Here is a 20,170-nt window from a genome sequence, read left to right as displayed (position 1 = left end):
CCAATCATTATAGTTTTAATGGTGATATCTGATAGTTGTTTTTGATAGCTTTTACCTTTTGATAGATTTTACCTGGATATTTGCATGATTTTTTCAATCAGATGTTTCTTTTTCTCTCCTGAACTCTATCCGTTGCCCTAAAGTCAATATACCATATTGGCCAGGGTACAGTATGACACCATGGTTTTTTTTCCAGTTTGAAAAATTAAATAAAAAAATTTAAAAACTAAATAAATAAAACAGTCTTTATTCCTAAACAGATATTGCAGAGGGAGAGGTATTCTTATAATCAGGGTTGTTTTATTCTAGGTTGATACAGAAGTAATGAATTCTAAAGTTTTTCTTGTAAATGGAAAATCCATTATCCATTGCTGCTTTATATTTATGCTATAAGCTGTTCAAGAAAAAAACAACATAATATAGGGCCTTTTACACACTTTAAACATATATTTAATTTAATTTTGTATATAACCATTGTTAATATGTTAATAATGTTCTTTTTCATACAGTAGTCAGGGCTTGTTTCTTGGAAGACTGGTTTAAAAAATTGCCCTATAGAGCTAATGTGTTATGCCTGAATGCAGCTTTTAGGGTTTGAGTCAGCTTTAAATGTTTTGATTCACAGAGCACTTCATTTACATTTGACATTCAGCTGAGTAAAACGTCTACCACCTTTTGCAGCTACTGTACATGTTGATTACAGGTTGAGCCGTGTGTGGTGAGGCTGTGTTGACATTACATCTCTTTGTCTAAGCTTGTTATCTTTGTGCCCCATGGTTTGCTTCACTCCATTCCAAAAAGCCACTCTATGTGTCTTTAGTTGCGAGCATATTAGTCTCCATGGAAACTAATTTTACCAATACTTCATTGGTGCCAAATGACCCTGTACTGTTACTTAGCTTCTCGCTGCTTTGTGTGGAAGTGTTTTCTTTTGGAGATTAAACGTTCGAAGGCAAATTGAGGTCCTGCTGGTTTTATCACTGGGATATTGAATAAGCATATGTGGAAAATACCAGAGCGTGGTACTGTAACACATCATTTGAAAACAGATTATGATATATTTCTGTGCTTCTTAGGGGCCAGGGGGTAACAACACGTGTACTGCGAGGGGTACTGCACAATTTTATCAGGTAGAAACAGGGTTTGGAGGGTAGCACCAGACAAATTTGACTGCCATTTGATTTTTTTATGTGATATTTTACCAAAAGAATGTTCCTGACCCTTTAAAGGGATAGTTCATATTTTTTGAAGTGGGGTTGCGTGGTATACTTGACCATAGTCAGTGTGTTTGTAAGTAGATGTCAGTTGGCATACCTTCTCTGGTTAGGAGAAGCAGGCTAGAGTCCTACATGAAAGCTAAGCAACTTCTCTGCTATGCATGGGGTCAGCAACAAAGCATATTTAAGCCACCAAGAAAAAAACAAAATGAAAATCAGTTTTAGCGGGTGCCACATTGAGAGTTTTTAGTGCTTTACCTTTCTGTCAAATGGTTAATGCAACCGGAAAACAGTTAACCACTTTAGTTCCTCATCTATGTTCTTGTCAAAGCCACCAGACTCCATTGAGAAAAACAATAATTTTAGCTCCCTTAACACAGGAGCAGCTGGTCTACTACTGCTTTGATCAGTTACTTATTTTGACTTATTGTGTGACTTTGGTGAATCCGAGCCAACCCTTTTGGACACCAAAGTGACACAATAACAGAAACAAAATAGCTGTTTAATTAAGCGGTAGACTAGCAGCTCCAGTGTGCAGCGATGTTAAATCGCTGTTTTTCTCAATGGAGTCTGGCTTTGAAGAGAGCAATTTAACGTTGATTTTTATTTTTCAGGTGGATACATTTTTTTTTTTTTTTTTTTTAAGTCAGATTTCAGCTTGTTTCTCCAAACTGGGGCGTGCCTACTGACATATACTGTGTGAAATATACTGTCTATGGATAAATAATCCATACAACCTCACTTCAGAATAACTGAACTTTCCCTTTAATTTAACACATTTGACAGCAGGACATTTCCTCACATTATTGATAAAACATGGAAATAATGACTGCTGATTGTTTTTTATGTAACCATCTTTTGCTTCCTGTGGTTCAACCTGTTCTTATATTGAACTGTATGTGCTTTGGGATTCCCTCTGGAATATTTACACTCTTTCTCTCTCCAAAATGTCCACAGATAATTGCTAGAAGGCAGCGCCCAGGAAGGTCAGCCAAGAATTCCGCCGTAGGTGCCAAAGTGAAATCTACAGGACTACAATTACTTGGACAGACTGAGGCGGCAGAGCAAAGTGAATGACAGGTTGGAAATAATTCATATGAATCACCTGCTGTATTATGAATAACCACCTGCTGAGAGGACATAGCACGGTCAGTTATCCTCAGAATTGGTTCTGAATAGCCCTTTTTGTCATTTGTTGGTAATTGCCTTAATTCTCTTGATAATATAGTGAAATTAACCTCTGAGAACATTTCTTCCTTATGGCATTTATGAGACAAGGTTGAAGTTGACATGCCAGCCGTCACACAATTATATTTAGATTATTCTACTCCGCTGCTGTTTGGCTTCCGCCTTTTGATGTCGACACTTTAGAGGAGTCCTTCTCACCACCGCTCATAATTCATAATCTTCATTTTACCAAAACATACAGTGTCGAATCCTACACGAAGGGCGTTCTTTAAGAAATTCAGGATCACTCACATCTATTTTCTGTTTGGGGTACATCTGACCTTGTAGTGAGCAGACATAAAAGGCTGTCAGTCAAACCATCATGCCGTCTTTGTTTCTTTGTGGTTGTCATTCTCAAGAGGAGTCAGGCAGCCACTGACTTAAATCTAGTGATTCTGCGCTCCTGGCAAAATGCTTCTCTGTCCTTCTTTCTACCCAACTCAGCGACCGCCTCAGGGTAAGGTGGAAAGAAGGTGAAGAAAAAAAGTTTTAGAACAGCGTTTGGATAGTTACAGAATGTAATCAAGGCCAGTAGATGGTTAAATAGTTCAGCTTTTTCTAATGAATTGCTCCACTTACTTAGCACTCTGACCTTTCAAAGACTTTAACCTTTTCTGTCAAACCTTAGGATCAAATATTGAAGGAAGGTGGGCTGCTGTAAATCGACCTGAAATTTAAATTCTCTATGGTTTTGCGCGAGGAAATGTGCTCTATAAAGATAACACAACTGTTGTGAGTAGTTTTCCATTTTTCAAAACCGTTTTCGACCTATTTGTGGAAACAGCATCCGAGCCAACTGTTGACTGACAAATGAGGGCATGCGTTGCTAAGAAACGCACGCATGAGGTTGTGCTGTATGTGTTGACCCTTTATGTGTTATGAATGTTGACACAAAGCGTTTTTTTTTTTTTTGTTTGTTTTTTTTTACAATAAGTCACGTTTTGGCAGTTTAAGGTGTCCGTCCATTCACACCATTCAACATTTGGGATATCCATCACGCTCATAAGTTTGTTTTCCACCTGGAAAGTAAAGGCTACGCAGCCTAGCTTGGTACCATCAGTATTTATTCCCACTATTTATTCCCACCAGACATCACGATTATGTTACATACTGTTCACTCCATATAGCAGAAAAGAGGAGGGGGGGTAGCTCGTGTTTGCCGTCTTTCTTTCTTGGGTCTATTTTTTTTACGTTAGCTAATGAGCATTCTGTAAACATACATGTAGAGTTACCACCACTTGAAGGAAAAATGCTGCGTTGCTCTCACAATGTTGAATAATGATGACAAAGAAGTATTGCAATTGATTTACAGACGACAAAACATTTTGGACAGACTGGCCTTCATCAGTGTCACAGTCGTGCTGTGTAGACGCTCGATAACAAACAGGTGATCCATTTTAGGAAATTTGCATTGCACCTGGCAAGGTAATCAGCTGCATATTGATCAATGAGCATCCAGCACTGGAACAAATGTTTTTAAATCATTTGTTCTTGGTGATTTCCATTTTGGCCAATTAAGTACACAAGTTTGAAAAAACACCAAAAGGTAATTTTAATTTCAGTTTGATCTTGTGCAGTCTTAACATTGCTTTGAGCACCAAAGAATGCTGCTTCATTTTAGAAACATTTGTGTTATTATTTGGCATATCCTCTTTCAGTGATTTATAGGATATTGCACATATTAGCGCCCCACGAATTATGTTAACTTCTTAACACAAACGTATGTAGGTTAGGTTTAGGCAAGAGGAGTTAATCCTGTATTTGGTAAAAAAACATCTGGACTGTGCATGAGAGCAGACTGAATTATTATATATTTATTCTAATCAAATCATTAAAATGTTACAGTTAAAGGTAGAATGAGGATCTGAACAAAATATTGATGTCCCCATCAAAATTGAAAACACAGTTTTGTAGGCTGCTATTGCAACCAAACAAGCTTAAACTCTTAATAGCTGCAAATTATTTAACATTGTAAATACACCAGTAAACATGACCATATATCTATTACTATTTGTTTAGATGCACAAACATTTTTTTAACATTAAAATCTTGAATTATCTATGTCAATTTACTTGTGTTAATGCACTGTGTGTTTTTATGGCTAAGGCCTTAGTAATAGGGCCTCATATTTGACCATGACACAGTATGTTAACGGTTAAAAAGGATACACACATCACCTTTAACACATCATATTGGTTTGTGTTTCACTGCACTGGCATCTCAAACACCCGTGTATGTTGCCTCAGATCTCTCTGCATGTTGTTGACTGCAGTGTTTAGAGGAATTTCAGACGCTTGTCCGTCTAACCACCAGCTGGCCGACTGACTCAAACCCTCAGCAGAACATCAAACATCACAGTATCTCACTGCTTGGCTCAGTTTCACATAAACAGATCAAGGGTACCACAATGTTTTTATTCCAGTTGATATGGAAATGTCACATCATTTCAAAGAGAACTTCTGTTTTATTCATGTCTAATATCCTTTTACTTCTGACTGCCCAGTACGGACCTGGGAGAGCTCTAACCAAGCAAAAAGCAAAAGAAGCTTTACTGCAGGAGGCACAGTGCATTGCACATGCAATTGTTTTACTGCAGAAAATGTGGAATTTTTCAATTGGAGATGCACATATTCGTGAATACTTCTGAGGAAAAATATTAGCCTTCTCTGCGCAGAGGCAATTTCAGTCCAAAGATTCAAAAGGAGATTCTTCTTTCCCTGCTTTGAGACAAATATTTTGAGATTTGTGCTCCATTGATGCCTTGCGGTTTGAAGTGATGATCAGGTGAGTGGGAAATTGGTCAGGATGAAGGATGAACTATTATGATTGTATCTGCACTTATTTAGAAGCAGAACAAATCTGATATCTTTTGCCCTTCCTCTCTTGTTGTGATAAGAGTTGTTCTCTACTTTCATAATGGATTTGTTATTCTAACAGATGTTATGAAGGCTCTTTGAAAAATGAGAATATTTGGTATACCAGCTGAGTGGCGAAGCATCTAACAGGAAGATGTCTGAATAGTATACTGCAGTATTACTAATTTCAGTTTCTGTCTCATGAAATTAAACATGTATATTTTTCTTAGATAATGCGGATGACTCTGTAATTAGTGTCTGTACTCAAGCGAAATATCTGGAAGCTAACAGGGCAGAGTGTGTAAGTAATTACAATAATTTATCTGGGGCTGCAACTCATAGTTATTTTCAGTTACTATTAATCTGCCTATTGTTCTCTTGATTAATTAATGAACAAGATGATATTTAAAATGTCAGAAAATAGTGGAAAAAAAAAACATTACAATCTTTTAACCCCAAGGTGGCTCCATCATATTGACCATTTATGTATGATTTAGGTAATACAAAGGAAAAGCAGCAACTCTTGGCAGAGAACAAGGCCTATATATAGTATTTTTCCTTAAAAACTGATAAATGATACTTTGTTGTCATGGGAATGAAGTTGAGTATCACTTGTTAAATTACTTAAAGGCATGAGAGAAGAAAAACTGATATGAATATTTCAGTGTAAGAGAGAGAAGCATCACAGTGTTAAAGGAATACTTCACTCACAAAATGAACATTTTTATCTCAATTACTCACCCCATGTTACAATGAATTAATGAAGAAAACGTATTTCTCACAATCCTCAACAGTGAACGAAGAATCCAAAAAAGTCAAGCACTCTTAATGAATAGCGGTAAAAGGGAACTGTATTTATTGTGTTTATATCAAAACATCTGCTTACAAATTCTTGCCCTCGTGCAGTATAATCCAAGTTATTTATGCATTGTTGTTTACAAACTCTCACACGAGTTGTGTGAGGGTTTGTAAACATTTGTTTCGATATAGTTATTGTTGATATTAAATGTGGCCCTCATTTACTTAATTTATTAAGAACGGTCACAGTTTTTGGACTCTGTTCAGCGGAGCCATACAAGATAAACAAAGTTTTGTTTTTTTTCCATGAAATCAAGGTGACATGGGGTGAGCAACTGATATAAAATATGATTATTTTGTGGGTGAAGTATTCCTTTAAAACGTCAAAGTGGAGTGCGAATTAGTTGTTTGGCAGCAGCAGTACTTTGCAGACTCTCTAGTGTTCTGTAAACTAACAGCTTTAATACCTTGTAATGACATGTTTGACCTCATCTGTATGTTTTCCTCAGTCTGTTACAGTGCCAGGACTCGATTGTGAGTATGACTGGCAACTTCCTCTAGGGCCCTGCTTAATTTCTCCACTAGTATGTCTGGTGCCACACCCTATACATCTCCATTCTCAATTATACATTGGCTGGAATGGGAAATGAGCATAGGGCACATCATAAAAAGCTTGATAACAGAGCTAATACAATTACATTAGAGTGATTAAAAAAGGTTAAATAGGTGATCTATTACATTGATCTTAAATGCATTCAGACTTAATTTAATTTAACAGTGCTATAATGCTGTAGTTAAAATATGTCCTATTAGTGTTTGGAGCCTGCATGTATAACGATTAATTATTGAATAATTGTTCATGCATTTCAACACTGGCAGGCTCTGAAGGGTGATTTATTTTCTTCAGTGGCTGTACAGAGATAGGGCTTAATTACAGTGGATAGCCTTATCTCCCCTCTCTAATCCTCTCTTTGGAGTCTCCCGCGTTCACGCCATCTAGTCGTCGATATCATCAGACTGTTGGCAGAGCCAGACAGAGAAAGTGATCCCCAATTTCTCTGTCACATTAAGGCTCATTCATGAAGTCTCTGCTGTGGACCAGACTTAAGAACTCCAAAGTGGGAGGAAGGAGGAGTCGCTGAGTGCTGGAAACCTCTCCTCCAGGCTGAGGTCAGCGCCGGCTGGCACATTACCCACTTGTGCTGTCTTTCTCAGCTGGATGGACTGACAAATGTGTGGTCAAATCTGATCAGATAATAGGCTCAGTTTCTTGCCAGGAGCAATTTGTTGCAGATATTCTTGTACTGATGTAGGCAATTTGGTTGTTTACTACCTCACTACAAGTACAACACTGCATATCCATGCTATTCACAACAGTGTTGGCAAAATACTTGAAAGACAAGACATTCTAGCCAGAGGTGCATGCAGACAAATATCTCATATGACTTTCAGTTGACCACTGGTTTCACTTTATGATTTACAGTCAGCTGTGCTAGATCTTAATCAGGGAGTCTCACAGATTAATTATTGTAGATTGGTGGAAGATTTCCACCACAGTTGGCACAAATAGTTGCATATATTGAATAAACTTGCAATGAATGAGATGTTGGCAGCTGAAATAGATTGTATTTTGAGGTGCCAAATGGGAGGGGGATCAGCTCATGTGCCCAGCATGATGTGTCTGAGCCACAGTGATGTGACGCCACTGAAACTGCTGCCATGAAAGAATTAACCTTACAGTCAATCAAGCAATGACATCAGTATACTCTAACTCTTCATGGCAAGTAGTCATTTCCAGAGATGTTCTTTTAAATCTTATACTACAATAATATAATAATTTTACATGTATTTCTACAGAGAATAAGGTACCTAAATGCAATATTTGGCCGAAAGTATGTTGACACTTCTGCCTTATACATTTGCTCCAGGGCTCCTTAGTTCCAATGAAAGGAAATCTTAATGCAACAGCTATGATACTTCAGATGACAGCGTGACAACAGTTTGGGGGAGACACTTTTCAATTTTAACAGAACAATGTCCCCATGAACAAATCCAGATCTACAAATAAATAGTTTTCCCAGTTTCATGTTGAAGAACTTGACTGGTCTGCACTGAGCTGTGACCTCAACGCCAGCATACACCTTTGGGTTAAACTTGAACTGGAGCCAGGCAACATGAGCACTTGTGGCTGAATGGGAGCAAATCTGTGCAACCAGGTTCCAGAATCATGTGTTATGTCTTATAGCAGAGGCTTTATTGCAGTGTTTTATTGCTGGAATGGAATGAAATGTTCAACAATTACTGACTCTGTTGCCAGACAAGGAATTTGACATTGGAGGATTCTGCAAAACCCCAGGCTATCTTCATTGACATTTTTTAAGCGTTTAATGCCAAGGTTGTTAAAATTCTTTTTACAATATCTGCTTGTGGCAGCTTTGGTTAAGGTTAGATGAAAAGATGGCTATGGCAAAGATACTCGTAAAATGGTTAAGTTATGGTTAAGGTTTGACTTCTGAAGAAGTTTGTTGGTGTGGGTCTCTGCATGAAAGTATAACATTCCATGTGCCCATCTACCAACCAAACCTCCACACATCGAATTTCTTCCTTACTACATAAGAGGTTCACTTCTTCCTGCATTGGCGCTGAACATTGGCATTGGATGTACTGATCAGATGTAATTCCTATGTCGACTGGGCTTACAGTTACATACAAACAGTTACATATGACTCAATCTGCATGAATCCACACACTTTATTTGGGTGCCCACATACTCTTAGGGAACTACTAATATTATTACTGCTAGGAAAAAATGTTGCAGTTATGGCAGGTAGTTTAATTAAGCTCCTGGTTTTAGCTGGTGAAAGAAATCGTTAGGTGTAAATCCATCCAGTTAAAGTATTTATATGCAAGAACCCCTTTACATCTTGCATTAAAATGCTTTTTGTGTGCATCTAGATACAAACTGACTACATTTATATTTGGCATTGATATGCACTTTCAGTGTTCAAATTGAGATCCATGTAACATCTGACTGTAAGAGCTGAGGGTTGTAACTGTTATCCACCATTTGCTTAGCCATTGTTACATAAATGGCTTGGCTATGATATGAATTGCCATGTGTGGATTGTAGACTTTTTATCGGATCAAATTAAAATCAGTTAGTCTCATCTTGATCCCATCCACAAGTTTTTTTGACTATCCATTAGCTTTCTTGATGCTGTCTTGCTAGAAGTTCAGCTTGCCTACTGGCTAATGGCTGCTACCTTGCTAGTTTTAAAAAGAAGCACAGGCTTGCATATTACATACATCCTAACACCTTCAGTCACATTCTTGTGAAAATAGCTTTGAATCAGGAGAAGATGTCATCAGGTGGTGACCATGTTTCCTTGGACATTTAGAAGCTGAACCATGATATCCACCAGTTTGCAGTTCAGAGGTGATGACCAGTCCCTGCCCATCTTTTCCTGGCTTCCAGTTCAACTCCTCCAGCCTATTTTAGAGCCAACAAGAGGCTCATTCCGCTGCGTCCCCCAGCCTGCGGGCAGCTGCCTTCTTCTACTTGCTTTTCCCAGAGCGTGAGTGTATTCCATACAGTATCTGAGCAGCCAACCTCAATTTGAAATAGCCAGGCCTGCTACCCTTTGTCTTTGCACTTTGGACCAGGTCCTAACTTGGTGGCTTTTCTCCCCAAGGCCTCTTTCCACTATTCTTCCCATAGGGCTGTCAATTCCACCAGGATGATTTCCCTTACCTCCTCAGACCACAAGACCACTTCAGGCCTCGGGGGTGTTTGGACCACCCGGGGAAAGTACAGTTTTCCCAAGGTTGTCCAAACACAAGATTAAGTATATCCCTCCACCTATTTGTAGTATGTGGATTGAGGTCACAATGACATTTATATGTGTTCAGTGTGGTCACAATGAGGAGATGGTTTGGCTGATTGGATCACAATCAGTCCTCAATGCCTTCCGGGTGCATTACCTGTACTTTAATGTTTCAAGCGCTATCAGATTGCAATCTGATCACCCAAAACATATTTTAACACAAGGTGTAAAGGGGGTGTAAGAGAATAAACCTTCAGTTAAAATGGTCTCCTTCACATTTTAAGGAGCATTAGTTGAACCTTCAGTGGGATAATACATAGGCAGAGATTGGGAAGTAAGGAACAAGAAAACTAATCAAGTTAAATGACATTAACAGGTAGGTCTGACAAGAAGTTAAAAAAAAGGTCCAAATATCGCCATTCGCTTAAGAGTAAAAAGGAGCCTTCCAAAACCAATCCTAGAAAGGTGATGTGCATGGTTATTGAAGTGGAATTATACACACACCAACTCTCTTTGAGTCCCTCCCTGCCTACCTGTTTTCTGGAGTGATGAACACAGCACCGAAGATGCTCAGTATGCTGATTTCTCAAGAAGATGACAGGGGAGGCTGGATGTTCTGCTGTACCTTCATTGGCTGAGTGGGTTGATGTTTGTCAGAGCAGCAGGCATTACGGCTTGTGACTAGTTTGGGCATCCTAAACATCAGATCTGCTGCTGCATTCATAGTTTTCAGTGACCGAAGAGAGAAATGTCAAACAGAATATAGTGCAAAATTCACTCCTAAACTGTCCTTCCTGTCTGTTCGGGCTCAGTGACAGCTCTACCTGAAACTGACAAAGCTCCCAGAGCAAAGAGATGAGTAAGCTAACTAATTAGAGATCCAACACAAATGTTTAATGAGGAGATTATATATCACTGAACAGAATCCTGGAATAATAAGACTACTTTGTCATTTGCCTTTTTTTTATTAAGAATGAGATTTTTCTCCTTTTACCCTTCTTACTGTAGTTGAAAAGTCCTCACTCGCTTCAAGAAATTTTTAATAAAAGTTGGGATAAGTTTTATAGTAACTTTCCACTTGCTATTCTTACCATACTTTCATGATGAAGTACCCTTCCCCTGGATTTCATTTAGTTTTAGAAGATTAATCCTTTTTTAAGGCACATTAAGCTCATTTGCTCCCATTTATTTTCAACTGATGATTTTTGTATTTTTTCCATCTCCTCCATATTTTCTTATCATTATTCTGCCATTAAGCTGCATCAAGACCTTGTTTTCAGACTTGATGTTTTCAAATAGAAAAAAAATATTTAATTTTCTTAATAATTCTCTTGTTGCTGTGGTAAAGTCCCAGCTTCCTACCCCACATCATTTACTTTTTTAATAGTAGCATGTTTATTAGGTCCAAATTAAAATGTTTTTAAGCTCCATTTTTTTGGCTTTGTATTCACCATTTAATTAAAATACTATGAATAATAATACATTAAAAAAAATCAAACACAGCCTCCTTCTCACCATTCCTTTACATTAATTGTATGAATGACCATAACCACTGATAAATTCATATTAATTACATTGCCTGTCAGCACTTTAAAGTAAAACTTCACCCAAATGATCATTTGTATATTAATGACTTACCCTGTGTTACCTTGAACTTGTGTTTTTCTCACATGCCTCTACGGTGAATGAAGAGTCCAAAAATGAAAAAAACAAAATACTTAATGAGTTGAAGTAAAAGAGGGCCACATCATGCAATTAAGATTCAAGTCTCATTTATCCAGCCATATGCTCAGTACTTCCCAAACACATGCAAAGGGTTTAAGTAATAGGTTTTAGCAAAATTAAATGTGTTTAAGAAGTACTGACCATATGACTGGATAAATGAGACTTGGATTAAACTGCACAAGTTGTGTGAGAGTTTTCAACTTCTGTTTTGATATAGTTATGCTGTTGTGAAGTGCGACCCCCATTTACTGCATTTCATCTAAAATTGTTCTCAGTTTTTGGATTCTTCGTCCACTGTTGACACATGAAAGAAAAACAAAGTTTTTTTTCACAAATTCAAGGTATACCTTTGGGAAAAAATAATTTCAACAAAAGGGGCCTTTGGTATGTGAGCTATAATTTGTCCAAAAGACTTGTATTGACAATAGGAGGAATTCAAATTAATTAAACTTAATGAAAATTAAGTATAAACCCATTGACCTCATATAGATATGAGGTCCCTCAAACATACATATAAATATACATATACATATACATACATATTTTAGACTAGATCCACATTAAATCCTTAACAATCGTCCTGTAAATTAAAATTTTAAAACCACACATCTCAGCACCTTGTCAGCTAATTATCAAACGACTGGTTTTGATCAGTAACTTTCATTTCAACAATTCATACTCATCCTCTCCTTCTTTCCCCATATTATTGCAATTTTAGTCTTATTACCTTCTTTTAAAATGTCAGTGCTATAAGTCATCCTCTCTCCTGGAATGTAATCAATATTCAAACGAGGTAGCTGATTTCTGCTAACTGAATACCATATGCCAGCACCTGATGTTATAGTGATGGTAATAGCACTGTCAAGTTTGACAATGTGGAGAAAGCAATACTGTCATTCCCCATATTCACTTTTGAAAATCTCATTTTGCTTTCATCTCTTCACTAACACAGAGCTGTCAACATGTAATTCAATGAGTGTCACCACTGCGCTTGAACATTTTCTTCATCTCTTTTGCCAACGGTGCTCTCAGCATCCAGCATGACTTCTGTTGTGTTTAAATCATGGTACAGCCACTTTGGTTGTGATTGTAGTTAATTATCATGCGTAACAGTGTCCCACCTTTTGTATTGTACATCGGGTTTCAATGAAGGTCTTGGTTTGTGGGGAACATTTGATCTGAAAGTGATGTGTTGATGTTTACAGTAATGCCTCTGCACAATAGCCGCCTTTATTCAAAGTTGCGGCTGAAATGGGCTGTCAGAATGGAGGAAATTGAAACCAGTCAATATCTTGGGCATTGTGAGAACACTATCTTCTGTTTCCAAAAGCAGTCAAAGAACAAAACACAAACACACACGTATACATCACTGTGCACGCAAACATACTCTGCCCTCTCTCAGCAAGTGAAATGCATCTCAAGAGGGAGCAACCATTAAAAGTCTGCTTGGGGTATTTCAAACATCCAAAATCAAGTATACCTCTGCAGTTCTTTGAAAGATGAGGCCATTGGTATTATGTATTTTTCTTATTGTGAACAAATCCCCACAAAAGACCAAAACTAACAATAAATCAATTTTACTCACAACTGTTATCTATTTCAAATCAATTTTGTTAATAAAGCCCAATATCACAAACCACAATTGGCCTCAGAGCAACACAGCAACAGAAGATAAGTAAAACAATACAACATTAAAAACACACAAATGTACAGTATACAAGATACAGTAGTGCAAGCAGGCAGTCAGAGCAATAATTTATATAAATATAAATAAATAATAAAAGAGAGCATATCTTACTAAATAGTAGTTCCCCTAATACAATTATCCTGTTTTCGTCGCCTGAATGGCATATGAAATAAAGGACTTCCTATAAATGTTATGACTGGTTTTCGGGACCCTAAATGGACGGCCAGACAGGAGCAACTCAAACTCAAAGCTCAAACTCTTGAGTGCAATGGATGTAAGGAATCTGCAATTATTTGTTTGGCCTTCCTGCGTACAGCACTGTCAAATATATCGCCGAGTTGTGTCTGTGACTTGCTATTCACCTTCCCTGCAATGCTGACAATCTTAGAGCACTTGTTTTTGTAGATATGTTATTGAAGTTGATATAGATATGTTATATGTATATATTAATATATGGTAATATATGTATGTGACAATAACAATCATGTGTATATAATAATAGTTAAAGTATGACTGATAGTAGTAGCAGTTGGTCTGAGAAAACTTTTAAGACTAGGAAGCACAAAGGCTCTGCTGAAGCTGAAGAAGCTGGATTAGTAATATGCACTAATGGAATGTGAATGTTTGCAAATTAAGAGAAGGGGAAGGCGAAAGGAGCTCAGTCTATCCCCTGGAAGACTATGCCTGTATAAGCTTTACTAGGGGCTGGTTCAAGGCCAACCTGAGCCAGCCCTAATCTGTGTATCCAGAGTCTGATATTATTCTTCCTCTGTGCCATAGAGCTCAGTTCTTGTCCAAAACAATTTAAAAGACATGAATGAACCACACTGTTGCACTGAGTGACATGATCCTTCATTACCTTGAACACACACTGTAGTTTTTGATTCAGTTCCACAAACAGCAGCCCAAAATACTCACCAGAACAACAAATGCAGATTAATCCTCTGCTTAAAGGTGTCCCCAGCAAATGTGATTTTTCCGCCTATTTGTCTGATTTAAAAACTACAGTGACCAGCTGTTTTAGGAAATCACAAACAAAGGCAAATATATATTTGTGCGTTGTTTCTTTAACATTATTGTCCTCAGTTTGCTTGATGTCAGACAGAATTTTCAAGTCACCACTCTAACTGATTTCCATGGGGGAGGGAGGATTCGATTTCACCTAACCAATCGCTAGAGACAAATCTGCCTGAATCTGAAGTCGTGTTAGGTCGACACCGATTCGTAGCCATGCCGACAGACGCCATATAAGCCAGATGCAATGAGCCAAGTCGGTGGAGTGGGCGGATTGAAAGGTCTGGACCCAGGCAAGTCGTCAGTAGGAACAGATGGGCTTGGGGCTTAGGTCAACAAAGAGAGTTGGGGAGTAGGAGTATATTGAGAGACATTATCAAACAGTCTCATCTCAAGGTCCATATAGTAGCTGTTCTTAAGCTTTTTATAATCGAATTCATTCAGTATCAGAGTTTGTCCAGTTGTCATGGAAGTGTACATGTTCAATACTCATTGTTTTCTGAGTGCTTCAAGGAGTTTTTGTCTGTGTTGGCTTACAGTCTGCCTCAGTTCCATCTGCAAATCATGTAGCATATTCCGAAGCTCCGCAACAGTGACCAAATAGACCTTGAGGTGAGATTGATTTTTCAACTACAAGGCCAGCAATGGACTTTGTAACTCAACTTTTGAATCAATGTAGAGAAGTCCTTAAGATTTCACAACAAAAGAGAAAATTCAAAAATGTGTATTTCCATGACAACTAGGCTGATGAAAATGAGTTAATATGATCAAAAGCTCAAAAACAGGTGAGATTGTTTTCCCAGCTGCTCTTTCCAGCTATTGAGAGACAGGACTGTTGTTAGTTTTGGCCGTTTTGTAGGAATTGTCGACATTAAAAAGCAGAATGACAGTTGTGTCTTTTATGAACACATTTCCAGGCAGACATTTTCTTCCCTTAGACAGGATTTTAAGTCACCTGTTAAATCTGTTTCCTTGTTAAATGGCAAACACTTCTTTCGTCTCCCTTTCTTTAGCAAAGATCCAAAGATTCAGACGGATCATTTACATACAAAGGGATGATCCCTCTCTCTCAGCCTTACAAGTGATGGGAATTATCTGCTGTAGTGCTACTTGTGTTGTTGGCTTGTTTCACCATAAGACGTGTGAACAACACTTCAGTTGTTTCCAAGCAGGGCCGACACTACAGTCATTTTCATCAACACTCTTGTTCAGGTAATGTTCCTTCAGGCTCGCTGATTTCAGGGCTTATCTTGTTAAGAGCCCCCTGCCTTGCCGCAGATCTGCGCGGCTGTCAGAAGCAGGGGCCTGCACATTTCAGTGCTATTATTGGTGATTGTAGAATGACACTAATTAAAGTCATTGATGGTTAAAATGAAGCACCGCACGTCCCACTTGTTTTGTCACAAAAGCTCAGATAGCTCCTCAACCTGGCCCCGTCGTGTAGTTAGCATGTCATTTGTTTTCAAGCCATGTGGAGAAACTAGCATGTGTGTGTGTGTGTCACTTCATTAAAAAAACAAACCCTGCGATGGGGAAGAGCTCTGCTTGAGGTGTTTACATTTTAATTTTAGCAGTGGTTTTCATTTGCTTATGGCAAGGTGTAATACTATAGCTCAGTGAGTCAAACTTTAATCTAGTGTTTATCATAATGGAGCCAAACCAAAATAGCAGACACTATTTATAGAGCATCCATTCCTTCCCTCGCAGCTGGAGTGACATAATTCATGCTAGATTCATCATTTAAAATACCAAGTGATACACCAAGTCATATTCCTTCAGTATGTGCAGTTCATGAAAAATGAGTGTGAATGTTGCTGTACTTGTCCCCAGCTGTCATTCTTAATTATATTTGACAGTCAGCCAGAAAACTTTGGTCTTTATAGAATGAAAAGTCCATTAGATATACTTTCATTTGGAAAGTTGAACCTAACTTGTTGAGTAGGTGGATAGTGACTATACTGTTTAAATTTTATTTGTCTGTTTTCATTTCTTTATATTTAAACCTGCTATTTTAAGCTGCAATCTGAAGAAGTAAGCTGTAAGCACAATACTAAATGTATTATCACCTTTAAGTCAGTATTTCAAGTTTACCAAACAGTTGCTAATTTAGCAGACACTAAGCAACATGAGCATTCATTTGGAGTCATTTTTATGTAATCACTGATGAATGCAAGTCCACTATTTATACTCATTTTAGCTCTGGTCTGTCTCCATCTTTTCCTGAATACGGATGAACTGGAAAAGCAATTCAGCCCTGAATTATCCACTGGGACTGGCCCAGGTGCTGAAGACAAAAAAAGGTGTCCTTAAATAAATATGGTGATGATTTCCTAGAATAAATGCATAACATTGCCATCATATAATATAGTTTCTTTACTCAGGTATGAAGGTATTTTACATATTTTCAAACAAGCAAAATAAGATAAGCAAATCCTTATCATCCTTCAGCTGGAAAGAATATATTTAAAGAAAATGAAACAAATGGCTTTTGTTTGTTTTTTGTTGTTTATTTGTTACTTTTTAGATCAGCCTGCCAAAATGGCCTGACTTGACTTTAATTTTCACTTGTCTGCTGTTTTATTTTCGATGAAAGATTTTTAAAAAAAGTAATAATGGATCATTATTTACCTTATAACATTGTGATCAAAGTCTGATTCTGAGACTAGCCATTTCACAGGGTTTGCAACACCTAAAACCATTTATTTATCATTTTAGAGCTGCAACAGTAGCAATTGTATAGGCTACAGCAAAGTTTAAGTAAGTTGGTTGTGATTGTCCAGTGAGTAGCTGCAGAACAGGAACCCAGCATGCTCATGCTCACCTCCTTAGTCAGGGCTGGTTCTAGGCAAGCCTGAACTAGCCCTAACTATAAGCTTTATCGAAGAGAAAGTTTTAAGTCAACTCAAAAATGTGATTTGCAGGTAGCATGCAGTTGTGTAGTAAAACTTTTGTTAAAAACAGGTATCATCTGTATCTGGGAACTATGCGGATGAACGGTGCATGTAGTGTGATATTCTGATGTCTAATTGCCGGTAGCAAAGAGACAGCACGAGTGATAACTGATAACCAATAATTTATTCTATTATTGGTGAATATTTACATAAGACAGACACAGTTTATCGGAAAATGAGTCAATACGATTTTCAATTAGCTGCTCAGAATCAATCAAAGGACCCCTCAGAAATGACTTAAGGGCCTGATTCGACCCAAGGACCAACATTTGAATAACCCTGCCTCAGGGCGTAATGAATTAACAACCTTTGATTTGAGACTTTTGCTTCAGTAGCCGCACATCAGCCCTCACCTTCCTGTTGTTGAAATGGCTCTACGGATGCTCGATACATGTTCCACCTTTATTTATGGCCGCAGTAGCATCTGGCTGGCAGCCACAGCCAGCCGCCCCCCAACCCCCCTGCTTAAGATGCAGTGGAGCCTCTATGGGTTAGGAGGGCCAGCTCTATCAATCTGCTCCCTTCCGGCCCCCACGTTCCCCAGTGCGGTTAATCACTGCCACTAATTAGTGCTAATTACTCATCGCTGCCCGGGAGAGCCCCCCTCGCTGGCTCACACTGATCTGAAGGTCCTCTGTGGCACCCTGCTGCTTGGCATTCCTCAGGTATGGGAGGAGGCGCAGGGACGTGGGAGGTGCTGAGGGGACGGAGGAGGCTACAGAGAAGCTCATCTTTTCTAATTTACTTTTTTTTGGGGGCACCATTTTTGGTAAATTAAACACATCCCTGGTGTTTAGCCTCCAGTGGCTGCAGGTAGAAGGCTATATCCCCGTGGTGCTGCAGGGCTGCGGCACCGTTTTAACCGAGCAGACTGGTTTGTGCTGGTCTGCTTTGGTCTGGCTGGTGGCCTTGTCTGCATGCACAGGCCGGCCAGGCTTAATGAGCCAGCACCTTTTTGCTCCCTCTGTCATTAATTGTCTGCGCCCATGACTCTGTGGGTTACGTTGCGTTTGGCTGATTTTTTTTTTTCTCCCAGTAATTTTGCTTTAATAGATTCAATTTGCTTTCATTTGCTTTGTATTGATTTATTTGTCCTGCTTTGTCTTGTCAACCATAGAAACCTATAATTTCTCACAAAAGTTTGTGATGAAAAGGCAGCGAAAAAAAGCTCATTTAATTTGCTAATATTGAGCGAGTTATTAAAAAAAGAGAAATGACAAATGATGTTGATTCGCTGTGCAAGTGAGGCTTGACTAAAGCCGAACTCATTTCTCGGAGGCAAGAAAACCACATAAAAATATTACAGATTTTAGATCAGGTGCAAACAGTGAAGCTTAATAACAGGTTGAGAGGTTGTTAAATGCTATCATTTCATCTTTTAGGTTTTAACCCATCCAAAAAACAAAACATCTCAGTAATAACTGAGAATAAAAGGTGAGCATGTCATGTCGACCCCAAATAATTATACAATGACAGCTGATAGGCAGAAATGAGTAAATTGGTATTTCAGACAACAGTTTAGATGAGACGGAGTTAAGGACAAGTCTAAAATAGATTGCTTTAGCCTCTGTCAGAGGGACACGGAGCACAGCATCGAGTGTCACTCGGAATCAACGAAAGGGTAAAGCCTTTACCTCTCACTGACCTCTAAATGTGAAGTGTCCAGCTGTAGTAACTGTGACAGATGAACCAGACACAATCATAGCACGCACGCACACACACAAGTTTCAAGAAGAGAAAGCTAGAAGTTCTCTTTAACTGAAACTCTTGCACTTCAAAATTAATGATAAATATTTTAAGTACACATAATTAGGTACAATATTAATGAACCTGTTAATGCAAAATATTTGCATTATTCAGTTGAAGAAATTCTGTATGCCAATTCATTTATGTTAGAAACAGAATCACACTATCTCAGATGAGCCAAACTTATCAATGAAAAATCATCCGAATTAATGTCCTAAAAGACTGATTAAAAGAACAAAAATAAGCAAAAATGATGCAATACAGTGACACCATTTAGCCTAATTATAATACAAACCAGGTTGTTTTTAAGTCGAGGGTTCTCATATAGAATGTCCTCCTCCAATAGGTGACCACAAACGTTGTTTTTACAAGCAGCTGGATTCATATTTGCATTGTTTTTAGGCAGCAACCAATTATGGCCAAAGTAATTGTGACAGGAGCAAAGGAGGAAGTCAGCTTAAGTAGTAAAAAAAAGCAATACAGTCCACAAGGGAGGAGGTCGGGGTCAATGGATGGGTTAAATAAACACAGGACTTTTACCTAGGAGACTGCTGTTTATGCGTTGCATATGTCAGGTTATGCTATGCCACATTATGTTATGTTACGCTACGCTACTTTCTGTCATGCTACTTTACATCATGCTGCTTTTCGTCATGCTGTTTTTATGTTACACTACTACACTATGCTATCTTATGTCATGTTACTTTATGTTAAGCTACATTTCTGTTACGCTACCTTTCGTAAGGCTACCTTACGCTACGCTACTTTGCGTGACGCTACTTTGCGTTACACTACTTTGCATTATGCTACTTTAAACTGCGCTACTTTCGTTACGCTACTTTACATTACGCTACTAAATGTTACGCTACTTTGCGTTACGCTTCTTTATGTTACGCTTCTTCACATAACACTACTTTATGCTAGGCTACTTTACATTGTGCTAATTTACATTACTCTACACTACTTTACATTACTGTACTCTATGTTATACTGTCTTTCATTATGCTACCTTATGATATGCAACTTTACATAATGCTACTTTACATTACGCTACCTTATGTTATGCAACTTTACATTACTTTACGCTACTTTACATAATGCTACTCTATGTTACACTAATATATAT

General features: G+C 38.2%; 1 protein-coding gene across 4 annotated transcripts in view; it reads left to right on the top strand.

Moving 5' to 3' along the window:
• Positions 1-20,170, top strand: part of LOC121956111 (RNA binding protein fox-1 homolog 3-like) — a 546,203-nt gene that overhangs the window by 122,913 nt on the left and 403,120 nt on the right. For all 4 annotated transcript variants that reach the window (XM_042504227.1, XM_042504222.1, XM_042504225.1 and 1 more), the window contains one exon: positions 2,175-2,297. The gene's annotated coding sequence lies outside the window, so the exon portion shown is untranslated. The remainder of the gene's footprint in view (positions 1-2,174; positions 2,298-20,170) is intronic.

The sequence above is a fragment of the Plectropomus leopardus genome, chromosome 17 (assembly GCF_008729295.1).
Source record: "Plectropomus leopardus isolate mb chromosome 17, YSFRI_Pleo_2.0, whole genome shotgun sequence".
Taxonomy (NCBI): domain Eukaryota; kingdom Metazoa; phylum Chordata; class Actinopteri; order Perciformes; family Serranidae; genus Plectropomus; species Plectropomus leopardus.
The sequence above is the reverse complement of the archived record's forward strand: the minus strand, read 5'-3'. Positions and strand labels throughout refer to the sequence as shown.